General features: G+C 41.3%; 1 protein-coding gene and 1 long non-coding RNA gene across 2 annotated transcripts in view; one reads left to right on the top strand and one right to left on the bottom strand.

Moving 5' to 3' along the window:
• ncaph (non-SMC condensin I complex, subunit H) overlaps positions 1 to 7,901 on the bottom strand; it is a 53,637-nt gene extending 45,736 nt beyond the window's left edge. The window contains exon 1 of the mRNA XM_059967136.1: positions 7,775 to 7,901. The gene's annotated coding sequence lies outside the window, so the exon portion shown is untranslated. The remainder of the gene's footprint in view (positions 1 to 7,774) is intronic.
• A 49-nt stretch (positions 7,902 to 7,950) lies between these two features.
• On the top strand, positions 7,951 to 14,245 carry LOC132392774 (uncharacterized). Its single transcript, XR_009511647.1, has 3 exons — positions 7,951 to 8,182; positions 8,490 to 8,631; positions 12,110 to 14,245. It is a non-coding gene; the product is annotated as an uncharacterized LOC132392774 (long non-coding RNA).
• The last annotated feature ends 3,018 nt before the right edge of the window (positions 14,246 to 17,263 follow it).

Here is a 17,263-nt window from a genome sequence, read left to right as displayed (position 1 = left end):
GCTGAGGTTCTCAACAAAATGAACTCCCCATCTCTGTCGGTTCACACCTGTTGTGTTCGTTATTGAGGGATAGTGCAGAGCACACCAGGGCGCCAGCATGCAGGGTTAACATTTTTCCTGATGAAATGATCAATATCACATTATACACCATGTACCACCCCCTATATCTATTTACAACTTCCTCCTTCCCCCTTACTTAGTGCTCAGCTTTGTATTATCTGAAAACTTAGCAAACATGTATTTGCTTTATCCAAGGTAGTGAGATACTAGTACCATTGCCTAAGGCACACAATTTATCACGTGTGTCTCATCAGAAAATGGATAATATTTGGCCTATAAATGAGAAAATCTGCAGATGCTGGAAATCCAAAGCCACAGACACAAAATGCTGGAGGAACTCAGCAGGCCAGGCAGAGTCTATGCAAAACAGTAAACAGTCGATGGTTCAGGCAGAGACCCCGATGAAGACCTCGGCCCGATATGTTAACTGTATACTGTACATTTTTCTGTAGATGTTGCCTGGCCTGCTGAGTTCCTCTAGCACTTTGAGTATTTGACTGATATAGCTTGCTTCCAAGAACGTCACACTGATAGCACTTGATTGCCAAGTCTATATATCGGTTAAAGTCCCCACAATTGCTCTACTGCCCTTGCTACAATCGCCACTAATTTCCCGATTGGTACAATGCTCTATACATCCAATTCCTGTCACTGATTCTTGTCCCTTGCTTTTCCTTAGCTCCACAGAAACTGATTCCACTTTTCTGTTATTAACATCCATCCTATTAGCCCATTCTTTAAAATCAGGGTTACCCCACCACATTCTCCATTTTACCTCTTCCTAAAAGAGGTACCCTGGAGTATTTAATTCTCAGCCTGAGTCTCCTCCCTGCAAAACAAGTCACGGATTCAAGGAAAATCATTAATATAAATAGAAAAGAGGCATGAAAAAGTACAGCACATTATCAGACCCTTCAGCCCATCTAGCCCACACAAAAACCATTTAAACAGCTTACTCCCATCAACCTACACTAGAATGAAAGCCCAACATACCTCTACCAACCATGTACCTATCCAAACTTGCTTAAACATTGAAATTGAGCTAGCATGCACCACTTGCACCAGCAGCTCATTCCACTCTCTCACAACAGGGATCCTATTCTGGTTGGTTGCTGGTTACTAGTGTTGTTCCACAGGGGTCGGTGTTGGGGCCTCTTCTTTTTACACTGTATATCAATTATTTAGATTATGGATTAAATGGTTCTGTGGCTGTTTGCAGATGACACCAAGATAGGTGGAGGAGCAGGAAGTGTTGAAGAAACAGAAAGGTTGCAGAGAGACTCGGTCAGCTTAGGAGAGTGGGCAAAGAAATGGCAGGTGAGATACAACGTTGAGAAATGTACGGTTGTACATTTTGGAAGAAGAAACAATCGGGCAGATTATTATTTAGATGGGGAGAAAATTCAAAAATCAGAAGTGCAAAGGGACTTGGGGTCCTAGTGCAGGATACCCTAAAGGTAAACCACCAGGTTGGATTGGCAGTAAGGAAAGCGAATGCTATGTTGGCATTCATTTCAAGAGGAATAGTGTATAAGAGTAAGGAGGTGTTGATGAGGCTCTACGGGGCACTGGTGAGACCCCATTTGGAATACTATGTGCAGTTTTGGGCCCCCTATCTTAGAAAGGATGTACTGATGTTGGAGAGAGTTCAGAGAAGATTCACGAGGATGATTCCTGGAATGCAGGGACCAACATATAAGGAGCATTTGTTGGCTCTTGGATTGCATTCATTAGAGTATAGAAGAATGAGAGGGGATCTCATAGAAACATTTTGAATGTTGAAAGGGTTGGACAGAGTAGATGTGGAAAGGCTGTTTCCCTTGGTGGGTGAGTCCAGGACAAGAGGTCACAGTCTTAGAATTAGAGGGTACCCATTTAATTAGAGATGAGGAGAATTTTTTTGCCACATACAGCTGTGGAGGCCCGATCATTGAGGGTTTTTAAGGAGGAGATTGACAGATATCTAATTAGTCAGGGTATCAAGGGATATGGGAAAAAAGCCGGAAATTGGAACCAGACGGGAGTATAGTTTACAAACGTTTGTAGCTCACGGAGTGGCGGAGTGGCGGAGCGGACTCGATGGGCTGATTGGCCTGCTTCTGCTCCTTTGTCTCATGATCTTGTGAGTCTCACCCAACCTCAGTGGCAAAATCCTGCTTGCATTTACCCTTTCTATACCCCTCATAATTTTGTATACCCTTCTACATTCCAAGGAATAAAATCCTAACCTTTTCTTATAACTCAGGACCTCCAGACCCAGCAACAGCATCGTCAATTTTCTCTGTACTCTTTCAACCTTGTTTACATCTTTCCTGTAGGTAGGTGGTCAAAACTGCATACAATACTCCAAATTAGTCCTCACCAATATCTTATGCAATCTCAAATAGCATCCCATCTCCCATACACATTACTTTGATTTATAAAGGCCAATGTGCCAAAATCTTTCTTTATGACCATAACTATCTGTGATGCCAGTCTCAATGAATTATGGACCTGTATTCCCAGATCCCTTTGTTCTACCACACTCCTCAGTGCCCTATCGTTCACTGCATAAGACCTACCTCGCACTTGTCTACATTAGATCCCATCTACCATTTTTCAGCTCATTTTTCCAGCTGATCCAGATCCCTCCGCAAGCTATTATAGCCTTTCTCACAGAACACTACACCCCCAATCTTGGTGTCATCTGCAAATTTGCTGAGCCAGTAAACTACATCATCCAGATTGTTGACATAGATGACAAACAACAACGGGCCCAGCACCAATCCCTGTGGCACTCCACTAGTCACAGGCCTCCAGTCAGAAAGGCAGCCATCTACTACCACTCTCTGGCTTCTCCCACATTTCAGATGTCTAATCCACTTTACTACCTCATTTTGATTGCCAAGTGACTGAACCTTCTTGACCAACCTCCCATACAGAACCTTGTCCAATGCACTGCTATTCCTCTGTCCTGGTAACTTACTCAAAAAAAAACTCTACAATATTGGTTAGACTAGGCCTACACACAAAGCCATGCTAACTATCCTTAATCAGTCCAGTTTATCGAAATACTCATATACGGTGCCTATGAAAAGTACTCGCCCCCACCCCTGGAAGTTTCCATGTTTTATTATTTTACAACATTGAGTCACAGTGGATTTAATTTGGCTTTTTTGACACTGATCAACAGAAAAAAGACTTTGGTGTCAAAGTGAAAACAGATCTCTACAAAGTGATCTAAATTATTTACAAATATAAAACACAGAATAATTGAATTGAATGTATAAGTATTCACCCCCCCCCCCTTTATATGACATACCAAATCATCACTGGTGCAGCCAATTGGCTTTAGAAGTCATATAATTAGTTAAACAGAGATCTGATTTTGGAGACCTATGTGCAGTCAAGATGTTTCAATTGATTGCAGTAAAATCACATTTGTATCTGGAAGGTCCAAATGCTGATAAGTCAGATTCCAGGCATAAACTACACTCTGAATTCAAAAGAACACTCCAAGCAACTCCACAAAAAGGTTATGGAAAAGCACAAGTCAGGAGATGGATACAAGAACATTTCCAAGTTACTGAATATCCCTTGAGATTACAGTTAAGTCAATCATCAAATGGAAAGAATATGGCACAGCTAAAAATCTGCCTAGAGCAGGCCATCCTCAAAAACTGAGTGACTATGCAAGAAGGCAACTAGTGAGGGACCCCACCTAGAAACCTACAATGATGACAGAGGAGTTAAAATTTTCAGTGGCTGAGATGGGAGAGACTGCGTATACAATAACTGTTGCCCAGCCACTTCACCGGTCGCTGCTTTATGGAAGATTGGCAAAGAGAAAGCCACTGTTGGAAAAAAAAACCTCTAGGCGGGTTAATATATCACCTAACCCCAAAGAAATTGCAAAAAAAGTTTTATGATCGTTTATTGTACTATTCAATGTGGAGAACAACATATCAAAAGTTGGACAATTTTGACACACGGGAAAGTCTCCAAAAAAATGACATCAAAAAACAAGATGGCCACCAGCAAAGAAACGTCAAAAATCTGACTGATAATCATCAATTTGCAAGTTTTTTAAACCTTATGTTTTAATGAATGCTCTTTTCACCAACGTTTTACAAATAACAGTAGTTCCTGGAACGAAAGTTGCATTACATAATATGCTACCTTATGGCTTCTCAGAAGCAGTCTTGTTCATCATCCTCTTCTGTCGCTGGCTCATTTGTCATATTGTCACAGTTGCCATCTTGGCAATGTCTACATGCACTGGTGCATTCCAGCCCATGCTTTCTGCAGGCACACTTCAGCGTATTGCACCCTCCCGAACAGTTGCAGTGAATCATCTGAATAAGTATCTCTGGAGCAGGCCTTTTGTCTGTCATCACTGGGACGAGCTTTTCCCCTTCTACCCTCCATCCCCACACAGACGGCTCCATTTCATCACTACTGCCCTTCCACTCCATAACCAGGTAGTAAGTCCGTAGGAAGTGAAACTTACAGGCCGAGGTGGTTGGTGGCAGTCTTTCAGTCTTAGCTCTTGCAACTTTCCTGCAGAGCATATTGTATCTGATAGATGCCAGGGAGTCATTCTGATTTCCATTGAACAACGCCACCATTGCACTACAGCCATTGGTTTCCACAACATCCTGACTTTGCTTTGGTGAACAGAATGCTTTCAAACACTTTTCTTTCTTGATGATTCCTTGTAACTCCGAATTTCTTTCCGATCCAAAATACTCTGGATATTGAGTCGCATCCAGTAAAGGCATGGGGAAACCATAGGTCATTACAAGCTGCTTCTCCGAGTACCTGCTTTAAGGACCTTGATGTTATAGGCATTTGATTTTGCCTTGTCCGTGCGGAAATAGAGTTCAGTGCAGTTTGTTACCACTACATGGTAGAGCAAGAGTATGAGGAGATCTGTGTCTTCTTGAAAGCGGATATTGTGACGGCTGTTTTTGCGATCTTAACGTCAGTATCTCCTTCAGCTTGAATCACTTTGCAGCCCCTCTGTCACAAACGTTCCATGATGAGCTGGATAATTACCTGCTTGTTTGCCTCATTCGACAAGAAGTCCTCCTTTATTCCAACAAATTTTGTCACCCCTGTAACGTTCACCTTGTTCGCATTCAAATTTCTACTTTGACGCTGATGTACAGTCTTTTATGCTTGACCCAACCCCATAACCATCATACACTACAGTGGCTTTGGCATAGTGTTTGACAGTGAATGAGGCGTGGTCATCTGCAATTGAACTGTAGGTGCACCCCTTAGTACATTTTAAGCGGCGCAGAAGTGATCCGCCATCTAGAACATAGTGATCTGTCACTGGGACCGTCTGTGTGACAGCATTGTCTGATTTGGAGGTAACATAGTTCTTTACCGCTTCTGCCTGTTGTGGCTTATCTGGCTGACGCAAGATGTTCTTCGCTTCAAACAAAGACGTCGGATATGGACAGAGTTCATAGTTCATCATTTCATCTAGCCGGAGATTACCTGTCTCTGACACAACTAGGAACCTCTGGAATAACAACGCCAGATCTATGGTATGGGCTTCAGCAACTTTGACTGCCCTGCTGGATGCTAGTGTCTTGACCTTCGAATTCCTTTTGTGCGAATATGAGAAAACAGAGTGTCCATCCATCTTCCTATGTCATTTCCTATTGCGAACAGGTCATGTACATTGACATCCTCATTTGCATAAACCTGTGATGATGTTGCACAATGATTTATCATCCAAAAATGGCATAAAACAGTCCAGTTTTGCTGCGACTTTTTCAAGGTCAGCCTCATCTCTGCTTACTCTGGAGGTGGACAACTCCTTATGTTATTCACCTGTTGTGTAACTATTCACGGTCAGTTCTTGCACGGCAAGGTTGTAAGAGGATGACACAGTGGAAGACATAGTCCAAACTGCTCTCCGGTGCTCTGACATCCCACTTCCTCGCATTAGGCCCCCTTGGCTTTTTAGTGACGTATTAGTGTCTGTTCTATCACAAGGTCAGCCCAGTGTTGGCTGCTGCGTATGATTATAAGAAACTCAGACTGGAACTTCTGATGAACCTCAAGTTGTCACCCTCCAATGCATCCATCTTCTGGCGATAGAGATGAGCTGACTTCAGGTAATTCGGATGGCCAGCGGCTGCGAATATCGGCAAGAAAGCTGAGATGGCACTGAGATGCATCTCCCATGACCCCATTCGATCGGCCGCAGCAAATGCCCTAGCAATCCCTACCATGCGCTGGTAGTTAACACACAGTGTGACATCATGAAATAATAGTTCATAGTTCTGGCAATAAAACACACCCTGCGGGTATTCCCATTCACATCTTATACTACGATTATGGCACTACCATTGTTAGAAACAGTGAAATATAGCAAAATAAGACAGGTATGGGTCCGATTCTTTTCATTGGCAGCCATTTTTTTAAATGTCAGATTTTTTTACTTCCCCGTGCTCCATTTCTGTCCAACTTTTTATACGTTGTTCATTACCTCTGAAACTCCTTTTGCTTTTTTTTTGGGGGTAGGGGTATTTTGGCGTATATTTTGGGGTATATTGACAGTATATCTCCCCCTCCCATTTTAAAATCTCTTACTATCTTTTCTTTCGGTTAGTCCTGATGAAGGGTCTCGGCCCAAAACGTCGACTGTACTTCTTTCTATAGACGCTGCCTGGCCTGCTGCGTTCCACCAGCATTGTGTGTGTGTGTGTGTGTTGTCAGATAAATCTTCAATTAATTACATTTTAATTAGTGATTACCTTGTCCATGACCACCATTATGATTTTCAAAACAGCCATTGTAATAGCCATCTCTCTTTCTGTTACATAATTCTAAGCACATGGGAAAAACAGCCACAATACCACCTAAAGTGCTCCTACAATAAGTGTATGTTAGATGAAATGACAGTGCCATCCACTAAAACTGATATCTCTTCCCAACATTGCAAAGTTTTACCCTGTGTAGAAGTGGATCATTTATTTAAATCTCTTTGCTCTTGGAAAAAAAAATTGTAAACTTTATATACAGTATGCTCAAGTAGTCAGAGTCTAATTTGGAAACAGCTTCCTATTGATCCAAAAATTAGAAGCAGTAGTCACTCAATATGTCATCAAAAATGAAACTCAGACCAACCTGCACACATTGAAACAACAATCTATTGGAGGGACTCAGCAACTGTAGGAGCAAAAGAATTGTCAACGTTTTAGGTCGAAACCCTGCATCATCAGGACTGAGTTATTTCAAGACAAGAAAAACAACTTTTAAAAAACTAGCTTGATGACTTACGGAAGTCACCAAATATTACAACAGGTTTACTAAGGCTGAAGGAACCACCATTGATTCTGGAAGAGTGTAACGTAGCCAGAAGGAAGATGAGGTGATGCTCCTGTTGTGATTGTGACTACAGACAGATTCAGGTGGGATGGCAATGGGAAGTTCCTGTACACTGAGCTGCTTTGGAACTTGCTGACCATTTCATCTCAATTCGTGAACATTTTCTATTATTCTGCTTCGCAGCAGTCAATGCACCTCATCATCAGCTGCAGAGCACACTGTATATAACTATGGGAACAGCAGTCTATTGATTCCGTGTGTGCGATAACGTGAGCCAGCCACCCCACACAGAGCCCGGGGCTACCGCACCCGACCGGCGAAGGGGCAGCCACAATAGACGGGCAATCACCGATCACTTCCCCCAGCCGCCCCGCACCACACTGACCTGAGTCTCTGGAACACCGTTTACACGCCGCGGTCCGTCAGTTCTGCGGCCCCAGACCAGAGATCGCCGCACTTCCGGTCCCGCCGCCGACCGGCGTCCGTTAATGAAAGGAAATTCAAAATCTCCCGCGGCCCGCCACCGCGCATGCGCGCCCAGGACTCTCCCCCTCCCCCCGCCCCGGCCCGCGCAGGGCCGCGCGTGCGTGTCCTCGGCGGATTTCTCTTTGAAATGTCGGCTGTTTATTCCTCTCCACAGACGCGGCCTGAGCTGCTGAGTTGTTCCAGCCCATTCTGAGTGTTATTCAGGTGGAAGGGTTGCTTGTCGTTCGCAGAGAACCTTTTCAGAAGATAGAACCGCCCAACGTCTGGCTGTCAGAAGCTGAATTTTTACTGAAATTGTTGGATGAAGGTGATTGTTGTGGTTGATAGGTTCCTGATTTGACATGGCATCAAAGGTTACGGGGAGAAGGCCCGGAACTGGGGTCAGGGGGAGATAGAAAAAAGGATCAGCCGTGGCTGAATGGCAGAGCAGACTCGATGGGCCAAATGGCCTAATCTGCTCCTATGTCTTATGGTCCTAAATCCTGTCATTACAGCTTCCAGTTTTTGTATAAGGAATTCTGAATTTTCTTTTCCACTTACTCCTGTTCAGATGCATTTCATGTATTAAGTCTCTTGTGAAGAATTTCCTGATAATGATCCTAATTCTATTTTAGACTTCACAGGGTGTATTTGGACCTCCAAACGCCACTTGATAAGGATCCACATCATGGAGTTGTTCTCAGTGCTGATCTCTGTAGAATAAGTGGCGTTAATAGCATGAAGAGAAAAATAATAGGAAGAGTAGCTTTTTTTCAAGTAAGTATGTCAGGAATTGATGCTCATCTTTCAATATAGATTCATTAGCTCTGCAGTGCAAAGTTTCCAAAGTCACAGATCAGAAAGCATTAAAAATAACAAAATAGTTTCAGAATGCAGTTGATATCCAACAACTGCAGGAGACAGGAATTGCCAGGGCCCTTGTACAGATATTTAAATCATCTTTAGCGACAGGCGAGATACCAGAGGGAGAATAGCCAATGTTGTTCCACTGTTTAAGAAAGGCTCTAAGTATAACCATAAAATTACTAGGCAGTGAGCCTGACATCTGTATTGGGAAATTCATTAGAAGGTATTATATGGGACTGGATATATATAAGTACTTGGATAGACCTGGACTGATTGATGATCGTCAGTGTGGCTTCGTCTAACCAATCTTACAGAGCTTTTCAAGGAAGTTACCAAGAAAGTTGAAGATGTTGTCTGTGTGGACTTCTGACAAGGCCATGCTGGGGAGGTTGGTCAAGAAGGTTCAGTCGCTCGGTATTCAAGATAAAGATAGCAAACTGGATTAGACATTGGTTTCGTGGGAGAAGCCACAGAATGGTAGTAGATGGTTGTCTCTCTGACTAGTGGTGTGCCATAGGGATCATGCTGGGTCCTTTCTTGTTTGACATGTGGATCAATAATCCGGATGAAAATATGGTTAACTGTATCGGCAGATTTGCGGATGACAGCAAGATTGGGGGCGTAGTGGACAGCGAGGAAGACTACCATGGCTTGCAGAGGATCTGGATTAGCTGCAAAATGGCAGATAGAATTTAGTGCAGACAAGTGCAAGGTGTTGCATTTCATTTGGACCAACCAGGGTAGATCTTTCACAGTGAATGGTTGGGCACAGAGGAGTGTGGTAGAACAAAGGGATCTGGAAATACAGGTCCATAATTCATTGAAAGTGGCGTCACAGATTGACAGGGTTGGAAATAATTTTTTTTGGCATGTTGGCCATCATAAATCAAAGTATTCAGTGGAGGAGTTGGGATGTTATGTTGAAGTTGTATAAGACATTGGTGAGACCTATTTATAAGAAAGATGTAAATAAGGCTGAAAGAGTACAGGGAAAGTTTACAAGGATGTTGGTGGATCTGGAGGACCTGAGTTGTATGAAAGATTAATTAAGTTAGGCCTTTATTCCTTGGAATGTAGAAGTTAGTGTTGGATTAATTTCTACTTGGTTATCAGCTTACCAGATGTATCTAATGTTACCGTAGTGGGAAAAGAATTAGTTGCTAGACGAACGGCAGTTAGGCAGCATCTGTAAAGGGAAATGGATAGTCAACATTTTGGGTTGAGACTTTCATTTGGACTGAAGTTCATAGAGTGATAATAAGTATAAAGAGCTCCAGGGACTGGGACAGATCTGGCAAGGAATAGGAGCATCCAAATGAGGAGGGTGATTGGCAGATGGAGTCAAGTGGAGGAGGGGAAAGAAACAAAAGTGTGGAGGTAACAAAAGGCTGTAGATGGTGGAATCTTGTAGGAAAGTGGGTAGATGTTGGAAACCCAAGTAACTGACACTGATTTCCTCCAGTAGTTTCTTTTATGCTCCAGATTCCAGCACCTGCACTCCCTTCATTTGTCATCAGTGCAGCTGCACATAGAGTGAGTTTCATCTGCACTAGTTCAGTAAGACCAAGTTGAAACCTTTAGCCAGTCAATTTACTGATTTCCCACAATTGACGGGAAATTAATATGTCATAAACGTGAGAGTGCAGATTTAGCACAAACCATTACCAAGGAACATATATGGTGGCATATACAGTATGTACTTTGATAAAAATGTTACTTTGAGCATTGAGCTTTTAAACTGTTTAACGCTTTGAACTTACTAGTGGAAGTGGTGCTAGAGATGAATTTACCCAGTCCTGATGAAGGGTCTCAGCCCAAAATGTAGTCTGTACCCTTTTCCATGGATTCTGCCTGACCTGTTGAGTGCCTCCAGCATTTTGTGTGTGTTGCTCAAATTTCCAGCATCTGCAGATTTTCTTGTAGCCTTCAGAATAAATCATGCACATTCCTTTTTGTTTGCAAGCAAATATGAAATTAAAAATTATGGAAAATGTTTAACCATTGATTCATTTAGGTATCTCACCTGTCCTGTAAAATAACTGCATGGAACTACAAGTTAGCACAATGCCTCTTTTGCTGACGTAACTTTTTGCTGCATCACACACCATATCAATATGGCCACCGTCTGGAGTTAATAGTTTTATAATCACCATTAAGTGATGTTCAAGTTTAGGCACAGGACTATTTTATATAGACTAGCATACTATGGTGGTGAGTTTAAGCAGTCAGGTTTAGGCATACCTATAGTATACAGTGGGTAACAGGCACAGTTGCTTTGTGAGAAAAAGCATTCTGTTCACTGGGTAGCAATTTAGCTTGTTCTTCTTCTGTTAGAATTAACTGGAAAAATATAGAATCTCAGCTCCAAAGGTCAGACAAAAATGTATGTTGCATGAAGTGTGGTGAAGGTAAAAGTCTCATAACATCAAGGACGATACATAGAAAGCAGGTTGAATGGAGATCATGGAATTTTCAGGAAATAGATTGTACAATGAAGATAGATTGCTTTTAAAATAGTTTATTCATGAAAACATTGAACAAGGTACAATAAGGCTTAAAGTGTTATCCTTTTTACATGGAAAGTTTGAAAACTTTTGTTCGATATTACATCATTTCATTATTGTCACAGCGAAACGCTTCTGTTTGCGAGCCAACCAAACATCCTTCCATATGTACCTATGGTGCAGAAGACAAACTGATGGAGAAACTCAGCAGCTTGAGCAATAATTGTAAAGTAAGAGGGATATCAGGCATGAGACCCTGATACTGGACTGATACTGCAGAGGGATAATCAACATTAAATATGATTTCTTGGTATCAGTATTGGTTCATTAACACAGTCTGGTATGGAACGGAGAAAGCTGCAGAGGGCTGTAGACACAGCCAACTCCATCGTAAGCACGTGCTTCCCCACCATCGGAGACATATCTATACCCTTCCTCACAATCCCACTACACGCTGCATCTACTTGTATGCCAACTGCCCTATCATTCAGCATCCCAACCTCCTGCCAAATTAGTTTAAACCCTCCCCAATGATCTAGCAAACCTGGCCCTCAAGTTCAGGAGTAACCCATCCTTTTTGTACACGTCATATTTTCCCAGAAGAGATCCCAATGATCCAGAAATCTGAAACCCAGCCCTCTGCACAAAAACCCTTACCCTCACTGCCATGTGGCACAGGCTCAGAAATTACTACCCTTGAGGTCTGGCTTTTCCACTTCCTACCTAGCTCCCTATATTCTCTGTTCAGCACCTCATCCATTAGCCTACCTATGTTGTTGTTACCAGTAATCTTTTGACTATTCACTCTCCCCCTTTAGAATGCTGTGGTCTCGGTTCAAGATGTCACTGATCCTGGCAACTGGGTATCTCTTTCTCGTCCACAGAATCTGGTATGGAGATGCCAATGCACAGTATGGGAAAAGCTACCATGGGTTGTAAACTCAGCCAACTCATCATAGGCACTAGCAGCCCCACCATCAAGGACATCTTCAAAAGGCAATGCACAGGATGACAACATTCATCAAGAAGGAAACTCACCATTGAAGGCATTCCCTCTTCTCATAACTACCATCAACGAGGTACGGAAGACTGAAGGTGCATGCTCAATGTTTTAGGAACAACTTCTTCCCCCCCACCATCAGATTTCTGGACAGTCCATGAACACTAACTATTTTGCTCTCTTTTTACACTACTTATTTTGTTTTAAACATATTATTGTGACTTATAATAATATAGTAATGTCTAATACTAGAGGGCATGTATTTGTGGTGTGGTGAGGTAGAAGTTGGGGAGGGAGTTCAAAGGAAATGAGCATGGCAAGTCTTTAAAAATTTATTAACACTAAAATGTGCTACTAGGATTAGTGGCGAATCAGATTTATTACCAGGGAGTCAAATGAGTTTTTCAACAGCAGTACACTGCGAAGCATACAAAAAAATTTACTATAAGAAATATAAATAAATAAATAAATAAATAGATAGATAGATAGATAGATAGTGCGAAAAGAACTAAATAGTGAGGTAGTGTTCATGGACCACTCAGATATCTAATGGAGGGAGAGAAGTCTCCTATACTCCCTCCCTGATGTTAGCATTGTGCAAAGGTCATTTCTGCAAGCCAGTATGACTGGCATTTAAGAGGCTCTTAGACATGGATAAAGAGATATGGACTTAAGTAGGTAGGGGGATTAGTTCAATTCAGCAACATGACCCAAAGGGCTTGTTCCTGTGCTGTATTGTTCTATATTTCAGCTTGGTTTCCTCACTGTATTACAATACAAGCTGAATTAAATAAGAGTTTCTGGAAACAGGAAAGTTGGCCACTGTGAAATTTATTTCTCACTGGAAACTCTTGCCTCTTTATATGAGTGCCTGGTCATGTGCTTGACATCTAGTGTATGTTGGATTCTGGTGTTTAGATTTCAGGGTCCTTTTAGAGGTCAGGAGCAAGGCATAAAACTTGTTGCTTCATGATTATTTTATTAAGAGTTGATAAAACAGAGGAAACCGAAGAGACAGTGACAGGGAAAGCTAAGAGTCATGAATAAAAATATGGCGCCACAAAAACAGCTATTTTATACCACTAGAGATAAGGACAATTCCATTCTAATCGATAGAATAATAATCTAATTAGGAAATATTTAGTCAATACTGCTGTAAAAAGTTAACCAATGAGAAGAACATTATTTTTCACTTAATGGAGAGCTTCCAGAGCTTTCCAGAATTATACTTCATGTAACTACTAGAGGTGTATGAAATGTTAGGCATGTAAAAGCTACTTGAAATACAAGCAGATAATTTATTGTTAAACTGCAAAGAAAGTACAATTGCACAGTTAAATCTAAAGGTAGGAGCATTCTACATACTCACATTCATAATTGTCATCCCTGCATCCACCCTCCCCACCATTGACAGCATCCATAGGTTGTATTACCTCAAGAAGGCAGCATCTATCAACAAAGATCCCTACCATATGGGTCATGCCCTCTTCACTCTGCTGCCTAAGCCTCAAATCCCAGACCTCTAGGTTCATGGACACGTACTTTCCTTCAACCGTCACACTTTTGAACTCTAACCCCACCTAAGTAATGGAACACTATGGGCCACTTCTTCCTCTACAATAGATGAAGACCAAAGGCATTCTAGGTACTAATTTCCCACAATGCCACAAAATTAAGTTACATATAGAATTACTACAAATACCTTAACAACAGCCGTGTCAATCACCATTAACCACCCTGTATACAGTCTCCTTGCATTTGGAACAGAGCTCCCACTGTTCTACGGAGGAGAAAGGCACAAAGGTTAAAATACCATTGAACAATTACGCAACTTGGGTCATGAATGTGCATCTCCAACACCAAATCTAATCTGCTTTTGCTTTACAGTAGTTCCTAAAGTGGATGATATCACCCACCCCAGGGGTAGTGGGAGTCTCTATGAGTGTGATAAAGATAAAGGGAGTGTAAAAGCAGCACTCAGTTGCTAGGGGAATTACTTATAAGCATTTGATCCTCATTGCCTCATAATTGATTATAATGATCACTTAATCGCCTCATCTTAATCCCTTGCTAATCCACTGTTCTCTTCGATTTTGGTTGAAAGATATTTGTTGAAAAGCAATGTGACACTCTGCATTTGGCATATCTTGAGAAATGGTGTAATTTCCAGGCCTGGCCCACACATCATTGCCATTCACTACTGGAGAACAGTGTTAGCTAATACAATTCCCATACACTATTCATGCAGTGACACAATTCTTGTGAATTAGGATATGGCATTCAAAGAGGTAAAGTTCGGAATCTGCCTTTTCGATGGTCTTAACCACATTTCTCTAGCCCACAGCCCAAGCAAGATAGCGCTGCCCCACTTTACGTACCTTCAGACAGAGAGTCAGGTTTTGCCTGGGTTATGACTTAATAATTTTCCCCTTTTTTAATCGCATGTTTGAGGTCACACAAACAATAGGCGATTGATGGTGGCCGTTAATCCATAATGAAAATGGCAGAAGCAGGCCAAAAAGAAGTGTAGACAGTATAGTGTGGAATATCTGAAATGTGGTTTTATACCAGCGCCAAGCAACCAACAGCAGACAATCTGTTGTTTTAATACAGTTTTTCCAAATGAGATAATGAAACTGTAGGCTCCTTCAACATTTGAAGAGAATATACTCTGATAAAGCAAACAAGAACTTGGCTTATTTTCAATCACTTCATGAAAACTTTCTGAAATGGAAACTACTTCAAAGCATATTTTCAGCACTTCACAACAAAACAGTGATGGTTTACATGCTTCATACAACATGTCATTGTTCATTGCTAAATCTGGAAAGCCCCATACAGTTGGAAGAGAACTGATACTTCCAGCTGTGAAGGAGGTTGAGTACAGTTTTGCATAAGCCACCAGACCAAATAATTCAAGCAATTCCTCTCATTGACAACTGTGTTCAAAAATGAATAGACAATGAGAATGTGGAAGACATATTGTGCAAGATACTTAAGACAACAAAATTTGCTCTGCACTTGGATGAGTCAACTTTGCCAGCCAACAGATCTTTGCTTCTTATATTCACTTCATAAGAGATGTAAGGATGGTTCAAGAGTTGTTATTTGCAAAGGGACTAGAAACAGAAATGAAGAGGTAGTCAATATTGCAGATTATTGAGCAATTTTTCAAAGAGAAGGACATTCTGCTCACCAATATTCTTCCTCATGTAACAAATGGGGCACCATCAATGATAGGACCCTACTGTTGGGTTATTACTTTCTTGAAAAAACTGTACCTAACATATTTACCATTCATAGAGCATAGAACCTAGAACAGTATAGCACAGGAACAGGCCATTCAGCCCACAATATTGTACCAAACTAGCTAAAAAGCAATTCAAAATTCACTATGTAATTCATAGACAACATCTTGTAGCAAAAAACATTAAGTGATCAGTTACACAACAAAATCAAGTCCCATGCCCTCGGTTCCCAACTATTTTGAGAGCTTTGTATTGAGAATGATGAATAGTTTGAATGCTTGCTGTTGTACACAGAAGTCAGATAGCTCTCAGAGCTTTAATAAAATTCTTTAAAGATTTGAATGCTTCATTTAGTAATAACTCAAGAATATTAGGCATGACATTGCTTATTTGTCAGAATTATTTGCAAAGATTAATTAAATCAAACTTCATTTGCAAGAAAATGATGTGAAGCTTATCAAAGTCAAATCAGTTGTCTCCACATTTCTGTCCAAGTTAACCCTATTTAAGTGCAACATCGATTGCTGCAACCTCATACAATTTCCAAGGCTCTCTGAGTTGGAAGGGAAAGAAAGAAAGAATGCCAGATGAATCAGGTAAATTGTCCCCGACTGGATGAGCTACATAAAGACATGTCAGAGACATTTCAGCATCTTCTCTCAATCCAAATTCCAGACTGGGTAATAAATCCATTCCTGAACACTTGTGATGAGGAATTAACAGGAAGAACTGATCTCACTACAAAATGACTTTAAGCTGAAGCCAAGGTTCAAAAGATCATATTAACACTTTTGGTTGCGGAAAGTAATCTCTGAACACTATCCTGCACTGGGGAAAAGGTCAAGGTGTTCTTTATTGCCTTCCCAACATCGCATTTGGGGGGTTGTGGTTTCAATGCAGTTGCCCAACTTCTTTCAAAGCAACGAAACAGACTGTCATGTGGGGATCTGAGATTCCTTCTGAGTGACATTCAGTCTGATGTTGAGAAGCTGATATCACTGCACCATCTCATTGAAAGATGAGAATACAATGAAGTAGTAGAGAGTTGGACTATTAATGTATGCTCTAAAATTATTGATGAAAATTGTTTTTACTGTAATTAAATAAAACAATTTTGTAGCTTTTAATAAATTTTAATAATATTTTGCAATTATTTGTCACTAATTTGAATTTGCAGTTTCTATTTTTGTTCACTGTGTATTGTAAATCAAAATTCTGTATACAGTAGTTTTTATGCAATGGCCAGAAAGGGGGGACAGTGCACATGAGGATGTGGTCTGAGAGGCAAGGGGGCGGTGGCCCAAAAAAGTTTGGGAACCACTGCTTTACAGACTTAAGTGAGTGACAATGACTTGTTTTCCAATACAAGGAGAGATCAATAAGTCTCCAAGTGTTCATGATAACCTTAGGTTTGATCAGATGAGTCAGTATATAGCCACTGGCTGCTTTCTGACAAATTAACAAATAATAGATTAATAGATAAATTAACAAATAATAGGTTATGTTCAATCTATCTCAAGACCTAGCCACAAATGTAAGATTCCACCTCCATCAATGCTGGTGTCTTTGTTCCCAGACAACTTCAGACTGCTAATAGCACGACCTCTAGCTCCAGCTCCAGCTTGGACCTTGGTCACCAACACCTCCAGACCGAGACCACGTGCTGCCACTGAACCCCCAGTCTCCCTTTTCACCACCACCACTATGTAGTACCATGTTTCTGAAGCCCTACTATCAGCTCTTTCATCCTCTGAGCCTTCATCTTCCTCCTTCCCTGCCTTCCTTGAACA

Source organism: Hypanus sabinus, chromosome 1, assembly GCF_030144855.1.
Source record: "Hypanus sabinus isolate sHypSab1 chromosome 1, sHypSab1.hap1, whole genome shotgun sequence".
NCBI classification, from domain to species: Eukaryota; Metazoa; Chordata; class Chondrichthyes; order Myliobatiformes; family Dasyatidae; genus Hypanus; species Hypanus sabinus.
The sequence above is the reverse complement of the archived record's forward strand: the minus strand, read 5'-3'. Positions and strand labels throughout refer to the sequence as shown.